The 13,084-nt window shown below is 36.5% G+C and overlaps 2 long non-coding RNA genes across 4 annotated transcripts in view; one reads left to right on the top strand and one right to left on the bottom strand.

Annotated features, from left to right (window-relative positions):
* LOC135293923 (uncharacterized) overlaps window positions 1–6,052 on the bottom strand; it is a 49,321-nt gene extending 43,269 nt beyond the window's left edge. For all 3 annotated transcript variants that reach the window (XR_010356035.1, XR_010356034.1, XR_010356036.1), the window contains exons 1-2: window positions 5,958–6,052; window positions 2,748–2,815 (exon numbers count right to left, since the gene is read on the bottom strand). This is a non-coding gene — a long non-coding RNA (uncharacterized LOC135293923). The remainder of the gene's footprint in view (window positions 1–2,747; window positions 2,816–5,957) is intronic.
* LOC135293920 (uncharacterized) overlaps window positions 1–13,084 on the top strand; it is a 190,021-nt gene that overhangs the window by 94,706 nt on the left and 82,231 nt on the right. The window lies entirely within an intron of this gene.

Here is a 13,084-nt window from a genome sequence, read left to right as displayed (position 1 = left end):
GAGACAAGTTACAGCATTTTGGAATAGAAAGGTCTTAAAGCATAAATCTTCTGTTTCCTGGATGACTATTTTAACAGTCTCATTATCATATATACACTATAATACTTAAAAAAAATTAGTGATTGTCTATAAGTTCTCCTAGTGTATAACTGTAATCATTTAGGAGTTAAAGACTACATTAATAGATTAGTCTAAATGTCCTTTTACAGTAAATAGAAAAAAAACATCCAAAACACAGGTCACTGCAGATGCAGCACATGCAAAGTTAAATGAATTATCTTCCAGAGATTCTTTGCCCACCAAACATGGAAAAATCACACTTTTAAATACTCACAGTTAGAGAGAATAAATACCATACTAAAAAAAAACCAAAACAAACAAACCAAAATCTCCCAACAAACAAACAAACAAACAAAAAACCAAAAACAACAACAAAGAAACTAAGAAGAACATAGATGCCCAAACAAAGCAGCTAATTTTGCACTTATTGTTTGTTTCATGTACACATGCTTTTCAGGACTATGAAAAGGCCCCTTAATCTAGAATAAAGTTAAGATTTCATGTATCTTTCCCATGTTGTCTGCTGACTGCCCTGGCAATCCTCCTTCACAGTGGTTTTTTCACAGGACTCTTCCAGCACAATCTCCACCAAGTCTCTGTTCCTGCCTAGGAGCAGACCCTGTAGCATTGGGCCTTACAGAACTCAACAGGAAAGACACATAATGCAGGTGGTGCTCCACATGAGCAAATGGAAAGGTTGAACAGTCATTAGGTAGTGAAGTAAGCCTGTTACAAAACCTGTGAATATTTCAACAATACCACTCTATCCAAGAGGATCCTCTGTTCAGTCTGGGTCAGCTGCCAGCAACCACAAACCACATGAAGGGAGGAACCTGCAGCAATCAGGTATCATATGAGGACAACCACTGGGAAAGAAACTCCTCACTTGCCATGATCACAAGCCTTATTGAGGCTAGAGGCAGAAAGAACACCACTGATTGGCACAAATTCTCTCTTTCTCTTTTCTAGTGGATCTCCTCTGGATCACAGCTACTCCAAACACTGTGCTGCTAGTGGAAAAATGCAGGTGATTGAGAAAGGAGTGAGTGTCAATACAGACATCTGTTTGGTTGGGTCTCCTGGAAGATCCATATAAACCACTTGGAACACACAACCAAGCCTTGAGCAAACATTTCCCTGAGGCCACTAAGAGACGTCTAGAGATTCAGTACATTGGACTGAGAAATATCCTTACCTCAGCAACATTTCTTTATAACTTAGGCATAATGTATGATGCAGCTTCTGAGCTGTGTGATTTATCCAAACATCTAAAAGAAAGACATAACATTGCCAGAAGCTTATTCTGGGGTGTCAAAGTAGATTCAGGTTTTTGCATCAATGGCTGACAATCCTGGCTCTTCTGCTGAAGAGGCTGTCAGTGCTTTTCAGAACATGTTCTTAAAAAAAAATAAATCTCTGCACCAGGGGAAATGTCTTAAAAGCGGTTACGAACAATTTTCATGGAATCTCAAAAATAACACATATTGTGAAATGCTGTTCACAAGAGCATTGAAAATTAGCACTGCTCAGAATAGTGTTTCTTGAGAAAACCACGCAATGTGATTACATACCTCTTGATAGGAGGTGTCAGCTCCTGTGTTATGGCCAAATTCTAACCTGTATAATTACCTCCTGCTTATCTAAATTCGCCTCACAATTTCAGCTGAATAGGAGCTATTGTTTCACTTTACACCCTAAAACATTGAGATATGCAGTGTTAGTGTACTTCTAACTAGAGATGGCTGCATCTTGTCTTTGGTTTTGCAAGCATTTTCTCTTTCAGAGAATACCAGACAATTTTCACTGTATAGCAGCTTAATTTAGAATTCTTTTCTAACATTGCAAGTACAAAAACTTGTAGCTCAAGGAAGTCACTATGAGGTAGAGAGCCTAAAATACTTGATGTCTCTCTAGGATACAAGAGTTACCTATACACACACACACACAAAAATTAATAATTCATATAATATATGATGAATATATGATTATATAATATATTATATGCATAAGCCATATAATATATATAATATATTCTATTATATAGCTTATACATATTATATTCTATATGCATTCAGAACAAAATCAAATGTCTTCTTTTATAAAATCTTTTGCTTGAAGCAGACTAAAAACTAATAAGTAAAATTCTATGGTTTTTTTCACTCTATCAAAATTTACAGCTCATATTTGCAAAATTTGCAAAGCCTTTCAGAGTCTTTTGCCACTATGCAGTTGGCTAAGTCAGAAATGAACAGATGAAACTGGAAAGATCTATGCCTCACCAACAGTCATGTCAATTAATTTTTTATATACTTCTGGGCTTAATATAGAACTTTCTAAACTAAACAGGCATTATTTTATCAGCAAGAATGCCAAGGTTACTTATAGCTGTTTTTTGCCCTTCACCTTTTTTTTCCCCTGAGAAAATGCATTTTGCAGAAGCTTAATTTGTGTTATTGATTTGAAGTAAGCATATGTAAATAAAAATCCTTCAGATAAATAAGAAATTTGATTCCTTAATGTTATTTTTAAAAAGAGATTTTGCAATGGAATCTGGTAGAAAACAACAAACAAAAAACCAAACAAACAAACTTGGTTTTGTAGTCATGTCATGTACCCTGGGCCAGGTCTTTTTTCTCCAGTCAGTCCAATCTTCTGACATCTGGCAACAAATTCCCATTTATACATACCTTTGTACTTCCCGTTTTCTTTCAAAATCAGAGTTTATTTTTTTGTTCAAGTTCAGAAAGGCCAGAGGCTATCAGATGAAAAACATGTAGGAGAAAAAAGGTCATCAATCATGGAAGTAAAAATCCTTATGGAAAAAGAGACTTTAGAATGCAAAAATAACCTTTGTTTTGTCATGTCAGAGCTTGACTTCAGTTTTAGCCATTGCTTTCACATATTTTTGAACTATTGCTCATATTGTATGGAATGAACACTTTTTAATGAATGAAACCAACCTGTGTTTTCCTTGGAGGAAAGTACCTGCACAAAGTTTTGGAAACTGAAGTAATTTTCTGACATCTTCCTTAATACATTTAACACAATGTCAGAAAATCTCAGAATTTGAGGTTTAACCTATAAAGGGATCGCTTCAAAGTTTAAAACGTGAACTTTCCTCCTCACACAAGTTGTGGACACCACTGTTCTGGGACAGAATTAATGTTATGTAAACTTCATTTTGCCTAACTACATTACCCAAATCAAATTAAGTCAAGTCTCTAAAGAGAAATTTAAAACTTGACACATATTCCTCACTTAACTTTGTTACACAGTTGCATTTGTGAGTAATTAAATGCTGACAGGACCATCCAATTTAAATGCAAAGGACGAGAGTGTAAGTAGACACCAAAAAATGCAAAAAGAGAAAGAAAAAAATATTTAGGTACATATAAAGATATTAATTTGGAAACAAATGAGCTAATATATGAAGGCCATTGCCCTATAACTCTCACAGAAACAATAAATCTGCAATATTGTTTTGTAATCTTGTGTCCCTCTTTTGTAATCTTGCGCAGTCCCTCCCGTTCCAGAAAAGCCAAGTTCAAGTGGTAGGTTTAGTTTCCTGGTTACTCCTTCCTGAGACACCATAATAATGCAGCCATAGAGTGGAAGTTCTCATTAATTTGTAGCTTATTCTTAAAGGATTGTAGAGCAGAGATAAAGCCCAATGACTTTTCAAAGCTGAGGTAGCTAAAAACGGACCTTCTCAGATTCTTCCTTCCAGTATCATAGAATCATAGTTTGGGTTGGAAGGCACCTTAAATATCATATAGTTCCAATCTTCCTGCCATGAGCAAGGAACCTTCCACTAAACCAGGATGTACATTGTTCCATCCAACCTGGCCTTGAACATTTCCAGGGATGGGGCATCCAAAACATCTCTGGGCAACCTGCTCCAGTGCCTAAGCACGGTCACAGTAAAGAATTTCTTCATAATATCCATTTGAAACCTACTCTCAGTTTAAAGTCATTCCCCCTCGTCCTGTCTCTACTTATCCCTGTAAACAGTCCCTCTCCAGCTCCTGTAGGTCTCCTTTAGGTACTGGAAGGCCTCAATCAGCCTTCTCTTCTCCAAGCTATATACTCCAAATTGTCTCAGCTTTTCCTCATAGTAGAGCCGCTCCATCCCTCTGAATATCTTGGTGGCTCTCCCCTGGCCTCACCTCTACAGGTCCATGTCTTCCCTGTGCTGGGACCCCAGAGCTGGATGCAGCCCTGCAGCTGGGGTCAGAGCAGAGCAGAAGGGCAGAATCCCCTCCCTGTCCCTGCTGCCCACGCTGCTTTGGATGCAGCCCAAGACATGTTTGGCTCTCTGGGCTGCAAGAGCAGTAGAGAAGCTCTTCAGTGCATTCTCTGCCCCACACTCTAAATTTTGACAAAGGAGTGGTTTTCCTAAAATCCTCTAAAAATAACAAAAATAGCACTGCCCACTAGATCCCACGTTCCTAACTGGCCATTGGTTAGGATCCAGAACCTGGCTCTTCCTTCACACACATGACTGTGTGTAAAAAGACAAAGTTAATTCTATTACTGCTAGGCCAAACCAGTCAAGTCATTTTATCTAAATTCAGTTTGTAGCGTGTAACATATTTCTTTACTTTACTGGAAATATTACAATAATAAATGAATTTAAAATTTGTGAGATGCTGAGAATGCACATTGATGAATTCCAAAGAAACAAAGAAAAAACAATTAAATAAAGAAGCTGTGTGTATGAACCACTGCTGATCAGTGTTTCTTATAGCACCCAAATACCACCCCAGGACTGAAAATAAAACTGGACTACATGTAAGGAATTCTGTGTGCAAGACACCCTTTGCTATTCAGCAAAGCTCTTAGGGTCCTGTGAGTGTTCTCATTCCCACAGCCTCCCTAAGGTCACAGTGGTTTTACACAATTCTTAATGACAGTTTCCTAACCAAAGCAATCTCCTTTGTATCTCAGACTGATGGGTGCGTTGTGATTTAGTAGTTATGGGTTTCAGCAGCACCTAAGTCAAACACTGTTTATTGCTTACAGTTGCTTTTCTGTTAAATGGAAAATTATACTCTACCAAAAAGACTTAAGTTACTGGCTTTATTTCAACATGGTACTGACTGACATATGCCAATTTACTTGTCATCGTATTCAACGTGCCAGTATTAACATTTTCCTAACTGATTCAGATTTTTTATCACAAATCAACAATAGCAGCTCCTCAGGGCTATGAACATGTTTTTATTACATGATAGGATAAAAAAATAAAAGAAAATCCATATTTATTCATTATCATATATATAATTTATGTTGGGTAAACTGGAAAATGCTTTCAAGAATCAACTAACATGAAAAGCATATTTGATAAACATGAATCCTTTTTATAATTCATATTCTGTTTTTCCATGTTTCTGCAATATGTTCTGACTTATATCAGACTTTGTTATTATTTAAATATAAAGATTTTTTTAAACTAATAGTACAAAACTCTGTCAAGTGAGACTCTCTAAAAAGACAAGAAGTCATTTAAATACATAACTGGAAATGTTTAGAGTTTTAGCTAAAAACAAAGTGCAAAGTGGATATACCCTGTTTCTGGGTTTCAAAATTGGAAAAGAGGGACTTAATAAATGAAGTTTCCAATCTGTCAGCCACAGACTCAGTGCATCAGATACTCAGTGGATCAGCAAGTTGTTAAACTCCTAGCTTCCAACTGCTTTCAATTTAAGAACAACAGAAATTTAGAAGCCTCAATTTAATTTCTTTTTTAATATGGAAGCAATACACAAGCTTTTAAGCATGTGAAAAACATAAAACCTAAGGAAGAATGAAAGCACTTGCAAAAAGCTTGCATATTATCATTCCTCTAAGTGCTTCATAATTTGTGGAAATGGAAGTCTTGATACTTTTTTTCATACCTGGGAAGAGAATGAACACTTCCTTGCGTTTAGCAGTCCTTAGAAGCAGTATTAACCCACTCGGTCCCTGGGCTTTATGTCCGGTTACTGGAACCTCCCAAAGCAGCCACTGTCAAAGCCCCTGGATTGGCTGCTGGGTGTAACCTCACACCCAGCAGTGTGCAGCCAGCCAATGACCGTGCAAAATATTAGCAAGGTCATAGTAGTGTAACACACTCCCATAACTCAGAGATTACAAAAGACATTAAAATTCTGATGCCCCATTCATAAGGAAAAGATTGTAATGAGAGTAGAGAATGGCACAACATTAATTCATTGTGTGACAAAGAATATAATGAGAATGGGAAATAGTACAAACATAACTCATTCTTGTTACAGCTTTAAGATTGTAATGTCATGGTTCATATCACATACTTAGGAAGAAAGGTATGGTAGAAGAAGAGTTGCAATATTAAACATTGCTAATCTGAATGCAGCACACATTACTATAAATGCAATACAATAAAAAAAATCGAAACATTACTTAGAAATGGTTTGCTAAAAGTGTTCTAATTTCTTGGTACACTTTTGTTAAGAATTTATTAATACTGTTGATATGAAAGGCTGCAGTGTGTGTGTGCATTTATTAACAGAGCTGTCCTCAAAAATCTTTTTACTCTTGTATGTCTTTGGAAATCAATTAGAATTAAAAATAAAAATATTGAGGACAGTATCTGTGTCTCTTGTGACACACATTAAGAATCTGCAAAGACACAGGCATCATATTCAGTCACTTTGTCTGATACAGTGGAAAGAATAAAGCCATAAAACAAGTAATGCATTTACCCCTTGAAATTATTGAATAACTTTTGTTATTGCTCGTCTAGCACTCATTCTGTGATGTCTAATATCCTACCTAATGTAGTAGACTTTATTGAAATATGTAACTGATAAGAGATTAAAAAACCTTTGACCATCCATCTGAGAGTTTGACAAAGCCCAAAGCAACTTGTGTCATTGCTCTGTGCAATCTCTCATTAAGTCAAGCTCTATACAAGATCACCATATCAATGCATTTTATTTTCCTTTTGAAAGTAAAACATAATCTTTGTGGTTATTTCTGTTAAAGAGAAAAAGGGGAAATATTCCCAAAGACAGTACAAAAACATTGAAACTTCAGGGAATGTTGCTCTGGAGATCATCTTGTCCAGCTCCCCAGCTTGAACAGTATGACCTAGAGCCAGTGGTTCAGTGTGTGCCTGTCACCTCTTGCCCCGTGACTGGGCACCACTGAAACAAGCCTAGGTCTGTCCTTCTTGCATCCTTCACTCAGGTATTTTGTATATTGGTAAGTTTCCCTCCCCAATTTCTTTGGGCCAAGCAGGCCCAGCTCTCTCAGCCCTTCCTGGAAGGAAGGGCTGGAAGAGATACTCCAGTCCCTTCCACATCTTCAAGGCCCATCACTGAGCTCTCTCCAGGGCCTCTGTATCTCTAAACCCCAGAAGTGACCTTGCCAGTACCAGGTAGAGAAAACATCAAAAAGAATTTGATCCTGAATTAGGGGAAAAAATTAGAAAAAGTATCATCAAAATATTTTACACTTGAATTAGAAGATCTACAACTTTTCAAATAAAAGGGTTAAGACTTTGAACCATATCAGCTGCATCGGGGATCAATATGACCCATTTACAATATTATTGGCAAATTTAGAGAGATATCTTGCAATACAAATAAAACCTAAGTCCTTTTTATCTCTTCTAAAGTAAGGGCTAATATATATTAAAAATTGTAAAATTGTACTATGTGGATTAAGCTTAGTCTATTAATTTGTTCAAAAGACAGTTTCTTCTTGAAAAACATAGCTCTGTTTTCAGTAATTTGGTTTTAAAAAAGGAAATGCTTTTGTGTGGTTACTGCTTTTTCTAATCTAGGTGAATTTCTTTGATTCTGTATTTGTATAAATAAAAAATTTCCAAAAAGTGGCAAATATGTTTTTTGTGGTGTTAGTTATATTTTAGTATCTATATTACTTCCAGGCACATTGGCAAAATGAGGTAGGTATAAAGACCATGAGCAGAGGAAAGAATGTGATTGTATGAGGGATGTTATGACAGTTCTGTATGCATAATACATTCATCCCAGGAGGCAATTCTGCATCTGTTACATATATTTATGTATTTTTACTTGTAGTTTTGGAGATATTTAAGATTTATGGTGATAGATTCGATCCCCTTAAAGACAATAAAAGGAAACATGCAACAAGGGTACTATTTTGTTAGTGAGTGAAATGAGCTGGGTGAGAAAGTTGTGTACCTGCTAGGCTCCGTGAAGGTTAAGGATTTTCTGTTCTCTACACTTAGTAGCATTTCTATGGTGGTTTTCAAAATAGTTTCAAAACAAACCTCTAATAGATTTGATCTATGTGCAGCTAAAGTATGTTTCTGTTCATTATAATGACTGAAAGAGGGTAAGAAAACAATTGCTAGATGTTAAAGACTAACACAGGAGTGATGAAGACATTTTGTGAGTGAAAAGAAAAATTCTGAAGTCTCAGGGAATGAAGAAAGTGATGATAAATGAAGACAACAACACAAGGGTAAAAAGACAGAAAAGATAAAATGGCTAAAGAGACAGACAATTTTATACAACTAACTGTTTGAAGAAACAACTCACTGTGTTGTATACTGTAATGACATTTCCTGGCCATTGAATTTTCTATGAAGAGATAGATGAGCCTTCCACTGCCTTCCATTACACAGCAGGTATTTCTTAGTCTCTGTTGTACAGGAGATTTCAAAAACCATCTTCATAGAAAATTCCTAAATACATTTGGAGGACAAAAGATAATATATTTGCAGTTCAATTTTGACTCTTTAGAACAGTGGGTTTTGTTTGCCGTCTTTGAGCATTAGAAGATCATCTACAGAAAGACACAATTTGCAGTTCAATTTTGACTCTTTAGAACAGTGGGTTTTGTTTGCCTTCTTTGAGCATTAGAAGATCATCTACAGAAAGACACAACCAGAAAGGTGTGTCTCAGGACATAAAGCAGACAGAGGCTTCACCATTCAAATATGTGATTTCTACTGTTGCCTCATACATGGTTTTGAAGATTCTTTGAAGACATCTTGGTTTGGTCCCTCTCAGACAGGCTACTATACCAGGTGAACTCCTTGTCTTTCCTGGTATTTCAATTATTATACATAAATTAAGAAAAATGCCAAATACAAGCTTCAAAAATAGGAGTGGAGGAAACCCTTAAAATGAAAATATAAATCTGACAATATCTTCTTCCAGCTATAACATTTCAAAGCCATATTCATTTACATGAAGAGCAGAAGCAATGAAAATTCTTTATTCAATATAATATATACCACAAAAGTTAGCAAAGAAGCTATTGCTACTAACTAGGTGATAAAAACATATATACTATAAATAAAAAACATCTGAGAACTCATATATCCCTTTGCTGAAATGAAGAAGTCAAACAGATATCAAATGGTACTCTGGAAACTAAATAAAATTTGTAAAAGATATTTATAGTAAAACAGCAAGAAACATCATTGATGTTATAGTGAAATAAAAAAATACATTTACAAAGAATGTGTGAATATCATGTTGTATTTACTGAGCTCGAGGAGCTTCAGAATTGGATCTGTGTGAACCTCATGAGGTTCAGTCAGGCCAAGTGCAAGATTGTACACCTGGATTGGTGCAACTTCCAGCGCCAATACAGGCTGGAAGTAAAGGGAGAAGGGCATGGGGGTACTGGTAGATGGGAAGCTGGACAGGAATCCAGAAAGCAAACAGTATCCCCAGCTGCATCAAAAGAAACATGTCTAGCAGGCCAAGGGAGGTGATCCTGCCCTTCTTCTCCAGGCTCGTGAGACCTCACCTGGAGTACTGCATCCAGCTCTGGGGTCCTCAACACAAGGAGCACATGGGCCTTTTGAACTGGATCCAGAGAAGAGCCAAGAAAATGATCAGGGGAATGGAGCTCCTCTTCTATGCAGCCAGACTTAGAGAGCTGGGGTTGTTCAGTCTAGAGAAGAGAAGCCTCCAGAACAGCCTTATTCCGCACTTTCAATACTTAGAGGGGGCCTATAGGAAAGATGGGGACAAACATTTTAGTAGGTCCTGTTGCAAGAGGACAAAGGGCAATATTTTTAAACTAAAAGACAGTAGACTTAAAATAATGAAGACTTTTTTGTTTTGTTTTTTTTTTTTAAGATGGAGGTAGTGAAACACAGAAACAGGCCAACCAGAGAGGTGGTAGATGTACCATCCCTGGAAATATTCAAGGTCAGGTTGGGCAGAGCACTGAGAAACCTGATTAAATTGAAGATGTCCCTCTTCATTGCAGGAAAGCTGTACTAGGTGACCTTTAAAAACTGTCTCCAATCCAAAATAGTCTATGACCCTATGATTATCAGTTCAAATTTCCCATACTGATCTACCCTTAGTGTCTTTAAGAAATTAGATGTAAATAGAATTTAAATACCAATAATATATACTATTGCAAATAAGAAAATGTTTGGAACTACAAAAATCAAAATACCAACTTTAGATAGCCAAAACACAATAGATACATCTGTGAGCCATACTCAGTATGCTATTTTTAGTTGAGACAGAAATTTATTTGCAATTTTTGCAAGCTGCAAGTCCTAGATATTGACATAGATCTAGTCCAGTGTCATTTTACAGTTAATAAGGTAAATGCTTTTTTTAAATGTCAATGCTTTTTTTTAATCAAAATAGGCAAATTCATAAATATTTGAGGTGAAAAAGAAGGGTGCAGAAGAAGGGTGGAGAGACACAAGCACATTTTTACAGGTACCTCTTAATGAAATTTCTACCCTCCTTAAAAGCATAAGTTCTACTAGAATGCTTAGGCACATTTCAGCAGAAGCTTTAGAAAGTCAAATATCTTTACACAAAGTATTTTTCTGGCAATAAGAGTTTAGGTCAGCTTATAGTAACTGAACAATAAAGATAAAAAAGTCTTGTGACTTAACAGATTTTCTGTGCAAGTACTTTGTTGGTTTTGGTTTGTTGTTTTTTGCTTTGGCCATACTACAAAATAATAGAATTTTCTGAAGGTCCAACATATTTTATTATAGGTGGAAAGACTGCTTTTACCTATTATGGTAGCTCTATAAGCAAATTAAAGTTATTTTTGTTACTTTTCAGACTTTCATTTTTCCTGTATTTTTGGTAAATTGTTCAGTTCATTGGTAGAAGATAAATTAATGTGTTAAAGTTGAAGACAGCTATTTAAGTGGTTTAAACCTTCCGATGCTTAATTGGCATGTTAAAATTAACACGTCAGAGTCAACTCCAGTACGTAAAAATGTATAAGCACACAAATTATGGCACTCTGTTCCACAGCTCAAGAGGCATCATGCCATGCACTTCATTAATCAAGGGTATGCCCCAACTTTCAACACGTGGTGATTTACAGTCATCCTTCATACATGCTCAACTATAAGATGATACAGGTCTCTCTGCAGTGGAGCAAACTTAGCACACAAATATCAAATTTGAGATTAATTTAATAAGCCCTTTTTGTTATTTTAGTAGATGCATGGTTTCTTATCCTAATCATGAATAAGGCTTCTACTTCTGATATAGTTCAAGCTGCAGATGAGAAATGTAGTTCTAGCACTCAGAATAATTTTATCTTTATTATAGTCAATGGTGTCAATTATGAATGGCTCCTTATGAGGGAAGACACCGCTTCTTTAGAAAATGGATTAACAACTGATTAGGAATCAGTGCAACATTCAGGAGACAGCAAGCACAACTAAATTGCTGTGGATTCCTAGGCTGAAATCTACTGGTGCCTCAGGGGTGAAAGGCTGTGTGAAGGAAAAACTGAACAACAACGGAGAGTTCTAGTAAGAAAGAGAGAAAGAGAGCAGGGAAAAAGGGGAAAAGAATAAAGAAAAGAGGAAGGAAGAGAGAAGGTAGAGGGAGAGAAAAAGAAAGAACTTTCCCATCTTTTCCTTTTAAATTTTCCCCAGGATATATTATCTTGTTCAACATATGCTTTTTTTTTAAATTAAAGGGTCATTAATTATTTCCAAACTCTTGTGTTCATGTTTGTATCATAAAGTGTTCAGAATTCTCTAAGGGGAAAGTAAAGAATTATTTCCCTTCCTCAAGGTCCATGGCAAGATAAGAAGCGTAGCACACTACAAGAGTAGGAGACCAGGACACTGTGGTGTGCCATGGGTAGTCAGCAGGTGATCCATGGAATTTTACTTTCCAGTTCCAGCACAAAACATCCTGCCATGGACTAGCTAACTCAGAACTATAACACAGTCCAAACTGGAGCTAAGAGTATCCTTTATTTACCAACCTGATGATGCTCTTTTTCCTCTTGCAGAAGTTGTACAGTTTTCCTTGCACTCCACTGTGGAGAGGGAGAATTTACTCAGAGGAATAGACATCTTTGCTATGGCATGGGGCAGATAAAGCTGATAACTTTCACCTGGTCAGGAGTTCCCTACCTACTGGATATATATGTCCAATGGAAACATGATGCTTTTTAAGTAAAAACTAAGTTGCCACTACAAATATGTGTTTAAGATATCTGAAAGAGGTAACATCAGTCTAATCTAACAATTAGGCACTGAATCACTTGTTAGAATATTTAAGTATTTTATTTCATAACTATTTCACACTTAAATAGTCTTTCGAGCTTTAATCACTAGTCTTGATTTCCTGCTCTAATTCAACAAAACCTATTTCCTTGGTATGGAGCTTGGCATTGCTCTCCTTGTGAGTGTATTTTTAAGGTTGCTTGCATTTTACCTGCACTGAGTGGGAGAGGTAAATCTGAATGCCTGGTCTTGGGGATCTGGAGGGAGCTACTTCCATACTTAGTGCACTGAGAACCAAGTAAAATGGACAGGTTTTCAGAGGTAAGCTGCCACTAGAGCAAAGACAGGACTAGTTGTTTGGCATTGGTAACTCATGTGGCCTGTTGCTTTACATCTCATTGGCAAACCTTGACCAGAGTTTGTAGACTAGAAAGACTGCACTGAAAGTGGCTGGCACAGCTGTAATTAGGAAAATACAAAGTACTGCAGCAGCCTCTACTGCAGCTACTGAGTGTATAGTCAGTCTGGCTAATAAAAGTTCCA

The sequence above is a fragment of the Passer domesticus genome, chromosome 2 (assembly GCF_036417665.1).
Source record: "Passer domesticus isolate bPasDom1 chromosome 2, bPasDom1.hap1, whole genome shotgun sequence".
In the NCBI taxonomy this organism is placed as follows: domain Eukaryota; kingdom Metazoa; phylum Chordata; class Aves; order Passeriformes; family Passeridae; genus Passer; species Passer domesticus.
This window is presented reverse-complemented; position numbering and strand designations above follow the sequence as displayed.